Source organism: Impatiens glandulifera, chromosome 5, assembly GCF_907164915.1.
Source record: "Impatiens glandulifera chromosome 5, dImpGla2.1, whole genome shotgun sequence".
In the NCBI taxonomy this organism is placed as follows: domain Eukaryota; kingdom Viridiplantae; phylum Streptophyta; class Magnoliopsida; order Ericales; family Balsaminaceae; genus Impatiens; species Impatiens glandulifera.
In genome coordinates this window covers 24,793,590-24,807,629 of record NC_061866.1, presented here as the reverse complement: position 1 = coordinate 24,807,629, position 14,040 = coordinate 24,793,590, and positions in this window count along the sequence as shown.

The window sequence follows — 14,040 nt, the reverse complement described above, 5'->3', positions numbered from 1 at the left end:
AAGATAATTACCATCGTTGCGATACTGAAACGTATCGCTCTATTTACAAATCGTAGTTTTTCGTTCTGAAAAAAACTTCAAATGGATGTCAGCTTATTTGGCAGCCATAGTTACTTCTCTCTCTCAGCTGCTCAGATAGCAGTGAACACCTAATCAAATCCTAATCTTAATCTAAAAAGGAACAAATCACGAACATGTACCGTTCCATCTATAAAATCGCATTTTTTTCATTCTGATATGAAATTTAGCTGCCTATATCACATATATGTTGGCTTGATTGGTCTTAAATGTTCTAATACTATTAGCTTCCATGGTTGTTTCTCCTGAAACCATTAATACACTGTGTTTAAGAAAAAACTAATCAAAGTTTTTAAATTTATAGTGAGATGTAAATGGATTAGGTAGACCCATCCTTCCCGGATCACTATGGACAACGTGTGAATGACTACATTCAAATAATTAGATTTTATTTAAGTGAATTGAGAAAAAAATTTGAATTCAACAACAAATTAAACAAAACTACCGTGTAAGAAAACTGAATTGAAAGACCAAATAAAGATAATTTGATCAAAATTCTATTTTTTAAGCAAAAACACATTTTATCAAATTCTCATATACAACCACTATTATCATTTTAGAAGTATATCGACATATCTTCTCCTTTAATTTCCTCATCCGGATTTCCCTTCCGGCTTGTGATGTGATAAGAGACTTTTGGCTTAAGACTGTATTTTCGGATAGAGCGCTCCCAGAAGGAGGACTTTCCCGATTAGAGAGTTGCTATATATACCACCACCAATAACCACTATTGTGGCACCAATTTTCAAATTCGCATTAGGAGAGATTCGAACCCATGATCTTTGACCGCTAAACCACTTTATTTATTTATATATATATATATATATATATATATATATATATATATATATATATATATATATATATATATATATATTTAGGTAAGTTTTTGATCATTTATTTTAAATAGGTGGTTATATATATAAATTATAAAATAATTAATATAAATATTATTATTATTATTATTATTATATATATATATATATAATTATTTATTAATATATTATTATATAGATTATAAATAATTAATAAAAATATAAAATTAAATAATATTAATAATAATAAACTATCTAAATAAATATAAAAATAATTAAAAAAAATATATTAATAAAAATAAAATTATAGAAATTAATATATATATATATATATATATATATATATATATATATATATATAATATGAGAAAATAAAATAAAATATTAATTAGGAAGAAAAATTAATATATATAAATTTTAGGAGAGAAAATTTTAATATATGTTTTTAAAATATTTATTTTTTAAATAAATTAAAAAATATATAATTTTTTATTTTATTAAAAAAATTAAAATTTATTTATCAGAGAATATGAAATAAATTAATAAAATTAATGATAAAATAATATATATATATATATATATATATAATTTTGTATATTTAATAATTAATTTATTTATTATTTTCTCTATCCTTATTTATAAAAATATTTTTTATAATGTTTTATACATAATTTTTATATATTTTTAACAAAATAAAAAATTATACTTATTCAATTTATTTAAAAATTAATATTTTAATATTAAAATATTTCTCTCTCCTAAAATCTATATATATTAAGTTTTTATTCATATATATATATATATATATATATATATATATATATATATATATATATATATATATATATATATATATGAGAAAAAAAATTATATAAGAATAAAAACTTAATATATATAGATTTTAGGAGAGAGAAATATTTTAATATTAAAATATTAATTTTTAAATAAATTGAATAAGTATAATTTTTTATTTTGTTAAAAATATATAAAAATTATGTATAAAACATTATAAAAAATATTTTTATAAATAAGGATAGAGAAAATAATAAATAAATTAATTATTAAATATATAAATATATATATATATATATATATATATATATATATATATATATATATATATATATATATATATATAATGAAAGAGAAAATAAAAATGAAAAATTAATATGAAAGATATATTATGGATGAGAGAGAAATGTTGTTATTATATATACTAAAAATATTGTTGTGCGATATTCATTGATAAAAGTACAAATAATAATATGTATTTAATGTTTTAAAATTCTTAATAAATTAAGAATAATATATTAAAATAAAAAATAAAATACTCTTATTTCATATTTTATTTATTTCGGTAAAATAACTTATCTTCTTACATATTTTTTATGAATGAATCTTTAATATCGTGACTTACATTTTCACTTTGGTCAATTAAATATGTGATTCATATTTTTTAACATTTAGCATTGTAACCTCACACTTTGGTCAATCAAATATTTGATTCATATTTTTTTAACCACTCTCAATTGATATCGACTTATTATGCAAATCACATCCCAATCAAACTTGGTTAAAGATTGTACTTGTTTTGTTAGGTTGCAAGTTTGAAACATACATATAATATTTTTAATTTTATTTTTAACCGTTTTAAATTATTGAACGGGTCAACCCACAATCTGACTCAAGTATTCATTTACTCTCAAATATATATCCAAATTAACCACAACTCTCGACCCAGCAATCCGGACACATTATAATAAAGCATCAACACATATATATATATATATAAATTATTTAGTTAAAAAATTAAACTTTTATTTTTAATATGACCCGCGTTTATAAAATTTTGTGTTAAATTTAAAATATAAAGTTTTATTAGCATAATTGGTTTAAAAGTTGTACTTGTATTTTTTAGGTTGCAAGTTCGTTTAATTTTATTTTCAACAATTTTAAGTTTATGGGTGGGTCAACCATAATCCGACCCAAATATCAATTTATTCAAACATATATATCTAAATTAACCACAACTTTCCACCTACCAATCTGGACACTTAAATGAATTTGTTTGTTTTTAAAGTTTTTTAGAATTTTATTAAAAATATATATGTTTATCAATAAAATAATATTAGTTGAGTACAAATTTGGATTTGCGAAGTTCCACAAATTAATTTTTTTTATCATCCCTCTTTTTCTCTCCCTCTTCACCTTATTCTCTCCCCTATTTTCTTAATAATTTTGTTTTTCTTAAATCCTAAATTTTATTAATATTTATTGTTTTCTCTAATTAATCTCTAAATTTTATTAATATTTTTTATTCTCACTAAACTCTAAAATTTGTTAAATTATTTTTTTTCTTTCAAAGAGTAGTCTTATTAATATATTTTTTTTTCCTAAGCTTAAGTTAGAAAAAAAAGTAAAAAGAAAAAACAATCATTATTCGTGTACCTTTCTCTTATTTCCTTTCTATCTTCTCTTTCAATTCTTATATGAAAATAAATAAATATAACTAAAAAATTACAAATAAATTATCATAACAATTTTTATTTTAATAGAAGATATTTAAAAAAAAATAAAAAAAATCTATTCAAACATTGTTCTGCAATAATAAAATATAATATAACAAAATTTATACAAATGTATTGTAGTAATAAAGTATGTAAAGTTACAAAAAATACACATACCTACCAGAATAAATCTTATACAATAAATTTTAAATTCTAAATTATATAACTTAAGCTACTGATATAAATATATATTTGTAACCCACCGTAAAAAACTCTCCCGGTTCCTTGGAAAGCTCGAGGTTTGAGAAATTAACCTCTGTTTGCGTGTGAATCTTTTTAACCTAAAACATTATTTTAATTTTTTTTGAAATGATTCCTGACAGGTTTTGAAATTAATGACAACTTTTAAAATTAATTAAAAATAATTAATTTTGGAGTTCAATTTTAAATAATCCGGGGATTTGCAATAATCAAACTACAATTTGATTTTCTTTAGAAAATCCATTGTTTAAATTAATTAAAAATAATTATTTTGAAAGATTATTTATTTAAAATAGAGTTGTCAATTGATTTTTGAAAAATCAAATAAAAAATAGCATACATATACAAATGTATTGGCCATAGTTTCTTTTAGTTCGTAGTTTGGTGATACTCGAGAAAGAGCTTTCGCACTTCATCCTCCATACCCGTTTTAAAAATGACCTCTACTTATAAATTTTTATTTTTGAAAATCGGTTGAATAACATTTTATTTTAACCAATTATTCTTCCGGTTCTAAACATGCATAAGGTTTGTGTGTCATTTAAAAATTTGTAAAAACAATTATTTAAATTCTGACACCTGTTGCTAATGATAACTTAAGGAGGAAAGTACTTGAAGAGCATCAGTCATTTAAAGGTATTAGGGTTTAAACATAAATCCCAAACAAGTATTTATCAAAATATATTTTATAGAAATATCCTAAAATATTTTGAAATTATTTTCTAATTTTTCAAGAATTTTAGAAAATGGGTAGGGGTTCCAAAATTACAAAAATAATTTTGGAAATTTGAAAAGGGAACCAAATGGGCCTTAGGACCAGTGTCCTAGGCCTTGGATTCATTTTCATCAGTAGGGGTCTAGGACCCTCGGTCGGACCCATCAATCCGGGCTAAGAAGCCTCAATCGAGGTGCTAAGGACTCTCGATCCTTGGCTGAGATTATCGGTCAAGGTGTAAAAACCACCAGTCCTGGGTTAGCCCTAGGCTAACTTTATTGTCATAGGTTTGACCTCTCGGTCCTAGGTGGAAGTTATCGATCATAAGTTTGGGAGTTCTCGGTCCTAGGTCTGAGCTCTCGATCAAATGTAAAAATCTTTAATCGAACCTCTCGGTCCTAGCTGAAGAACATGGGTCGGGCCTCTCGGTCATGGCTAATAAGCCTCGGTCGGACTTGTCGGTAATAGATTAAAATTTTCGATCGGACCTCTCGGTTTTAGGCTAACAATCCTCGGTCCTTAAGAACATCAAAATTGTAGGTTTTGTAATTTTGATGGAGGCTTCGATTTTTCAATCCAAGGACTTGGGTAGCTTCATAAAGCTCCCATGAATATTTAGATCATCATCCTAAGGTATCAATCGACCTGGATGATGATCAATTTGTTCAAAACAGTTTGTAGTCAAAAATCATATTTTTGGTTTTAAAGTTGTTTTGAGTTGAAATGAGCTAGCCAATAACTCCCTTATACCTCATATACTTGAATGATACCAAAATAAGAATACTGACTTTTCATTTGGACCAATTAAAGAATTCAAAATTTTTAATTATTTAAAAAAAATGATTTTGATCAAATATGATCGGGATGGATCAAACACTATCCAAATAGTTTCCCAACATCATTAGAAACATGCCAGAATGATTTATGGGAAGCTGTTCTTGAGGATTAGCCCAAGAACAACAAACCCAATTTTTGGACTTTCAAAATTCAAATTTGGGTTTTTTTTGTTTAAGGTTGATCAATTGATTCTAGCATAAACAGAAAGCTTAAAAATTATCCTAAGATCAATTTCCAATCTTAATATTCAATAACCAAACATAATACAAGCTTATGCAATTTGAAATATAAAAATTTCAAATTCTAACTGGAAATATGAATTACTTTTGGGGCTTACTAACAAGTAATGTGTTGAGATATACAAATGATTAAGGTACTATCAACATATATATTTATTGTGGGAGCCAACAAACTTGCCATGAAGGTCATTCACGAGTGAGGTTGTAGGCGATCATATATAAACGATCGTGGTACTATCAACATATAGGTTTTTGTCTTTTAGGGAATTTAGAAAGGGAATACCTATTGAAAAATGAGATTTTTGATTAGAGTACCTATCGAGAGATAGGGGTTCGAGATACCTTTTTGAGCGATAGGGTTTGGAATACCTATTCAAGCGACATGATTTGGATACCTATTCGAGCAATATAGTTTGGATACCTATTCGGGCGATATGATTTGGTTAGGATCTTGTACGAATGATCGATGTGCTTGTTGATAAACAAGGCTTGGATACCTATCAAGAGATAGTGCTTTGATCAGGGAATACCTATCGTGGATAGGGTTTGTAAAAAAAATTGCACATGAACGAATTTTCAACCTATCAATTGATATATTTTTGGCAAAATCGTATATAAACGATGTCTCAACCTATCGACATATAGAGTTTTTAGCGGAATTGTATACAAATAATGTCTTGACCTATTGACAAATAGGGTTTTTGACAGAATTATTATTCAAATAATGTCTCGGCCTATCAACAAATAGTTTTTTTAGACGGAATCGTGTACGAACGATTAATGTACCTATAAATAGATAGGGTTTATAACAGAATTGTATACAAACAATGTCTCGACCTATCAACAATTAGTGTTTTCAGACGGAATCGTGTACAAACGATTAGCGCACCTATCAATAGATAAGGTTTCTAATGAAATTGTATACAAACAATGTCTCGACCTATCGACATATATGATTTTCAAAAGGAATCATGTACGAAAGATTAACGCTCCTATCACCTGATAGAGTTTCTAACGGACTTGTATACAAATAATGTCTCGATCTATAGACATATAGGGTTTCCATACAGAATCGTGTACGAACAATTAACGCACCTATCAATAGATAGAGTTTCTAGAAGAATTGTATACAAACATTGTCTCGACCTATCGATATATAGCGTTTTCAGACGGAATCGTGTACGAATGATTAACACACCTATCAACATATAGGGTTTCTAACGGAATTGTATACATACAATGTCTCGACTTATCGACATATAGAATTTTTAGATGGAATCATGTATAAACGATTAGCGCACCTATCAACAGATAAAGTTTCTAACTGAATTATATACAAACAATGTCTTGACCTATCGACATATAGGGTTTTCAGAAGTAATCATGTACGAACGATTAGTGCACCTATCAACAAATATGGTTTCTAACGGTATTGTATACAAACAATTTCTCGACCTATTGACAAATAATGTTTTTTTAGATGGAATCATGTACGAACGATTAGTGCAACTATTACTAGATAAAGTTTCTAATAGAATTGTATACAAACAATATCTCGACCTATCAACATATAGGGTTTTCAGACAGAATCGTGTACGAACGATTAACGCACCTATCAATAGATAGAGTTTCAAATAGAATTGTATACAAATAATATCTCGACCTAACAATATATACGATTTTTAAAACAGAATCGTGTACGAGCGATTAACGCATCTATCAACAAATAGGGTTTTTAACGGAATTATATACAAACAATATCTCGACCTATCGACATATAGGATTTTCAGACGGAACCGTGTACAAACGATTAACACACCTATCAATATAAAGAGTTTCTAATAGAACTGTATACCACCAATGTCTTGACCTATCGACATATAGGGTTTTAACTGGATTATGTACGTATGATCTCAGGTCCTTGTTGACAAAAAAGATTATTAACAGATCATCTATCTAATGATCTTTGTGCTTGTCGATAGAAAAGGCCTGAAAACAGAATCATGTACGAACGATTTCTCGTACCTATAGAAAGATATGTTTTGATACCTAATGACAATTAGGGTTTCTAATTGAATCATATACAAATAATGTCTCGACCTATCGACATATAGGGTTTTAACAAGATCATGCACATATGATCTCAGGTCCTTGTTGATAGACAAGATTATTAATAGATCATCTTACAAATGATCTTTATGCTTGTAGATAAACAAGGCTTGAAAACAGAATCGTGTACGAAAAATTTCTTGTACTTATCGAGAGATAGGTTTTGATACATATTGACAATAAGGGTTTCTAACGGAATCATATACAAATGATGTCTCGACCGATCGACATATAGGGTTTTAACTAGATCATATGCGTATGATTCCAGGTCCTTGTAGAAAGAAAAGACTGTTAACAGATCATCTTACAAATGATCTTCTTGCTTGTCAATAGACAAGGCTTGGAAATGGAATCGTGTACGAACGATTTCTCGTACCTATCGAGAAATAAGTTTTGATATCTAATGACAATTAGGGTTTCAAAAACGGTATCATGTTTGAACAATCTCACGTACCTATCAATATATAGGGTTTTGGATTTGCAACCAACTGAGCCGGGATTGTGTATGAACGACCTCACATACCTATCAATAAATAGGGTTTAGAATACCTAACTACAACTAGGGTTTCAAAAAAGGGATTGTGTACGAACGACTTCATATACCTATCAACATATAGGGTTTTAGTACCTAATAAAAATTAAGATTTAAATGGGATTGTGTACGAACGATCTCACATACCTATGAACAGATAGTGTTTTGGAGACTCGATTTGCTTATTTGCTTTTGTAGAATCGGTCGTAACACTTTTGGCCTTCAATGGATTATTTCAACAAAATTATTTTTCCCTTCCTTTTTTCAAAATGACCTTCGCAACTAATTAGAAAATCAGTCGACATTTTTAAGGTCTTATTTATGGACAGATAACTCATGTTTTTGGATAAAACAACATTTTTTTGGTTTCCCCAGTTCTTATCATTGTTTATATTTTTTTTAAGCTTGGAATGAACCATGATCCTTATAAATGAATCATGACGTTTTCGAATTCAAAACGTATTTTAAGGCTAGGTTTTGAACATCTTTTCCGTTTTTTATAATGAATTTTCTTTTATCAAGGAATAAGATTTATTTTTCCCCAACTTTTGAGATATCGACTTTAAACTTGTTCTCGTATATAAATGATTATATAGACTCATAAATCTCGAAGAAGATAGTCAAAACTTTGATGTTTTGACAAGAGTGCAACTTATTTTTGGTTGTTCGGCCCTAAACCACATTTTTTGAAATTCCAACTCATCGTAAACTATATTTTAGAGAGGTTTATCAACACTTTTCTTTGGGTTTTAATTTGTCATTTTTCTATTTTTGTTTCTTTTATTGGCTTACGGGTATATAGAATATAATCGGTACATCCTTTCCCTTTCCATTGCAATTAAGACTAGAGTCTGAGTGAGCAACGAATGATGATTTCAATTCCTCAACCACTTGAGTCATTTTTTGTTTCCGAGGTATATATGGTAGAATCGGTACATTCTACTCTTGTCGTAACAATCATAACTAGAGTCTGAGTGAGCTCGAATGGTGATTTCAATACCTCATCCAATAAAAAAATATTTTTCAATTTTTTTTTTTAGATTTTCGAGGTTTATTTCGGTTCTCTTTTTGTCATTTTCATTTTTTTGTTTTTTTTCTTCCCAAAACATTGAGTTTAAACTAAGATTACTAAAAGAAGCTGAATAAGCTAGACCGAAAAAAATATAGTGTGACTTCTAAAAGAGTAGAGGAAGCTAGAACGAAACTGAAGGAAATACAAAGCAAGGTACTAAGAGCCCCGAATCTACCTTATAACAAGGAAGAGGAAAAATAGGATCTTAGGCGATTCATAGACCTCTATTCTAAAGAGAAAAGCTTTGCTAAGCAAAAATCTAGAGAAAATTCGCTTTCATTAGGAGACAAGAATACTTCTTTCTTATATAAAAAAATATAATTAAGGAATTTCAAAAATTAGGTCCTAAGGCTCACAAACTTAAATGAAAATATTTTCAAGGACAAAAGGCAGTTCATGAGGAAGAAATAAATTTCTACAAAGAGCGGATTAGAACATAAACGAGCACAATAATAGAGGACAACCGAAGATTGCTTCAAGAGACTATGTAAAGGAAAATCAGTGAAAAAGTGGTAACCAATTGAATAAAAGAGTTAGTATGAAAGAAGTTAGAAAAGAGTGTTTCCGATGAAAGGGGATAAAAGCCCAGGGCCAGATGGTCTCAACGCAAAATTTTTCAAAGAAAACTGGAAAATAGTGGGTAAAGATGTAAGCGAAAGGGTTTTGGAATTCTTCTAAAACAAGAAAATGTTGAAAAAATGGAATGTCACAGTGTTGAATTTGATTCCTAAGAATTCAATTCCTGAAAATATTCAGGACTTTCGTCCTATTTCATGTTGTAATGTTATTTACAAAATTATTTCAAAAATTCTTTTGCAACATTTAAAAACAGTTATTGATAAGCTTGTAGGATTAGGGCAATCATCACTTATTCCTAAACGCTATATTTCCCATAACATTCTACTCATGCATAGCTTATTGAATGGATATGGAAAGAAAAATATATTGCCACGCATGGCTTTCAAAATTGATATTAGAAAAGATTTTGACTCGATCATATAGGATCAATCCACGAATTCCTCTTTGCGGTAGGTTTTCCAATCATTTTTATTAATTGGATTATGCATTGTGTTTCCACTCCTCACTTTATTGTGAGCGTAAATGGTATTCATGGAGGCTTTTTCAAGGGTGAAAGGGGAGTAAGGCAAGGAGACCCTATATCTCCTTACTTATTCGTCTTAATAATGGAAATTCTTGACTGCATTTTTAAAATGCTTCTGAGAAGTCATCATTTCAAATTTCACTCGTACTACAAAAAAGAAGCAATAACCCATATATGTTTTGCAGATGATCTATTTTTTGTGGCTTATGCGGATGTTGAATTTGTTACTATAATCAAAGAAGCTCTAACAATCTTTTCGTGTATTATAGGTTTATACATCAATGAGGATAAAAAGTCAGGCTTTCTATGGAGGGGTTAATGAAGAAAGGAAGGAAAACATATTCAATATTATGGGAATCAAGGAAGGTGAACTACTACTGAAATACCTTGGAATACCACTGTCATCAAAACAACTCCGATATAATCACTTCAGACAACTGGTAGAAAAGGCAATAAATACTATCTTTGGTTGGCTACGAAAAAACTATCTTATGCAGGTAGAATTGAGCTCGTCAAAAAGATTAATCTTTAGAATTATTGTCTACTGGGCACAATTGATAGTCATTCCTAAGAAAGTAATGACTGAACTCGATAGAATCATGAGAAATTACATCTAGGGAACACAAGGCAGAGCAGACAAAAAAGTCAAATGAGAGGATGTTTGCACTCCAATAGAAAAAGGTGAACGAGAAATACAAAGTTGTGTTGAATGGAACAAAGTCCTCACCATCATTAGCTTATGGGAGTTTGAGAAGAAAGCGGACTCCCTGTGGGTCAAATGAGTGCATAAAAGATTTATGAAAGAAGAGCAGAGTATCTGTACACGAAACATCAATGCAAGAATGACATGGTCATTGAAGAAGATCATAAAAACTAGAAAAAAATGTTTTGAAATGGTTCAAATCACAATTAGAAATGGAAGAGGGGTACTATTCTGGCATGATCCTTGGCTGGATAATATTCCCATTATATTTAAAGTAAAAATGCAAGGAAGTAGAGTTAGATGAGAATACATCAAGTACTCATTTAGAGACGTCTATGAAAGTAAATGTGATTTACTTCTGAGGCGTATTCAAGAAGGTGATAGAATCCTAAACCTAATGAGGCAGAAGCAACTCAATAAAAGAAATGATGAAATATGATGGAAAATAGAAAACAACGTGAAGTTCCTTACAAGAAAGACATGAGAAATGGTTAGAACAAGAAGACATGAGGTAAATTGGCATAATGTGGTATGGACTCCAAAGATTATTCCTCGTCACCAATTTATTCTTTGGCTGGTATACAGGAAAATATTGACAACAAAAGACAAAATTCGAAAATACATAAACATTCATGATATTAACTGTGTTCTATGTTTGGGAGTTGAGAAAAGCATAAACCATTTATTTGGGGAATACTCTTTTATAATACGAATCTGGAGGAGGTATGCTGCAAACATGAACATCATCAACTTTCCAAGAATATGGGAAGAAATCTAAAAGTGGATAAAGAATAAATAAAAAGGAAAATCCTTCTATGTAAGTATGATGAAATGCTACTTTGGAGCAGTAATCTACAATATCTGGAAAGAAAAAAATTCAAGAACTCACAGTGAAAGAAGTAGAACTGCTGAAAATATTTAGGGAGATATAACTTCATTTTCATCAATTCTGGAGAGGAATCAAAAGGAATGAAGAGAATAGAAAGCTCTTCCAGATATGTGATATTTTATTTGAAAAAGTCATAAGTAGAATCAAAGTAAAAATATTATAGATGCTAATTGATTGTTGTTATTTTCTGTAATTCAATTCTCGTTTCATTTTCAAATATAGAAATTGTCTAGATCTGTTCTTAAACTTTTGTAATTTTTCCTCTTTTGTTTTTTTAATGAAATGACACTAAACTGTTTTCTCCCCAAAAAATAAACATTAAGTTTCAAACCTCTCTTTCTTTAACAAAAGTGACGATGATGTGTCCTTTCTCAACTTGGAGCTATAGGCCTTGCTTTTATGGATTTACTTATGTTCTTTTTCTTCAAAAACCTTCTATGGAGGGTTACTCTTTGAATAATCGCATACAAACGAAAAAGAGCTTATAACCGATATCTTTTGAATTAGGGTCATTACGAAATCCTTGGTTTTATTTCTAAGAATATTAGTAAAATGAAAACGATGTTCTTATCTTTTCCCCTACTTGTTTCTTAAAATCCATTATTTCGGCTTTAGGATAAGATAAACTTTTCTTCCTTTCTCAAAAGATATTTTTTTCTTTTGGGGAAGGGCCTATTCTTTTTTATATTTATGTGAGACCAGGACCGCAAACATGCATGTTACCTACCTTTCTTCTCTCATTTATTTTTCTACATTGGGAAAAATTAGTTCTCTGTAGTTCAGACATGAGTCCTCTGTCCATGTTACAAGTTATACAAAACTTGGGATTGAATTCTATTGAAATAAACTTCTTTCAAGGTCAAGTTTTAAACTGTTCTTCGCATTTCTTGATATTATACAAAATATATTTTAAGCGCATCGAGATTGCTTGGCACAATGAACTCTTCGCCTTCCACATTAGAAAGGCGGACAACTCCTCCATAGATGATTTTCTTAACTAGGAAGAGTCATTCCCATTAGGGTCAAAACTTGCCCCTTAGGTCTTGGAGTTCTCGAGTTTGTTTAAGAACTAGATAACTTTCTTTGAGTTTTATAAGATTTTCCTTCATATTGAAGGTGTCCGACATGCAATTTTAGTAGGCTTGAGTTTTACACAAAGCATTTAATCTCTTGTCCTCCATTAACATTAGTTGGTCATATTGAGATTTAAGCCAGTCTTCTTCAATAACATGGCTTTATAAGATTATTCTTAGGGTTGGAATCTCGATTTCGGTAGGTTGTACATCGTCCATACCGTAAACCAAGGAGTAGAGAGTTTTGTCCTAGAAGTTCGAGCAGTTGTACAATATCTCCATAAGGCATATGATAGTTTCTCATGCTAGTCCTTGTACATGGTGATCATCTTCTTGATGATCTTAATCACGTTTTTGTTTGCCGCTTCGACCGAACCATTGGTTTGGAGTCTATAGGGAGATGATTTATGATGCTCGATCTTAAATTCGTCGAGAAATTGCAACACTTTTCCTTGGAAGTGTTGATCATTGTCTAAAATCAAGGCGTGAGGAACTCCATATCTAGTGATGATGCTAGGTTTGATGAACTCTGCCACTTGAGATGATTTCAAGACATTATAGGAGGTTGCTTCTACCCATTTGGTGAAATAGTCTATTTTGATGAGTATGAACTTAGTTCCATTTGACGCGTGGGGATAGATATTTCCAATGACGTCGATGCCCCATGAGGAAAAGGGCCAAGGGGATGTCATATTGTAAAGGAGTGAAGCTTATGTATGCTTTAGGTTAACATAGGTTTGGCACTGATGACAACTCCTTACATAGCTCACACATTATTGTTCGATGTTTTGCCAATAATATCTTAGACTGAGTATTTTCTTAGCTAAAGGGATTCTATTCATGTGTGGACCGCATGTTCCTGTATGAAATTCTTCCACGATCCTTTTAGATTCATGATTATCTATGCAAAGCATGTTTGGACCGTTTAAAGATCGACGGTAAAGCCTGTTAGAAATCTAATCATAGTTGGTGGAATACTAGTGCAACTCCCGTCGTTCCTTAGCTCAGAAGTGGGAAGGATATTCTCCATACTCAATGTACTTCTAGAGGGTATCATATTAGGGTTCAATAGAATTCTCCTTTCACTTGCCACATGTCATTGGCTTGA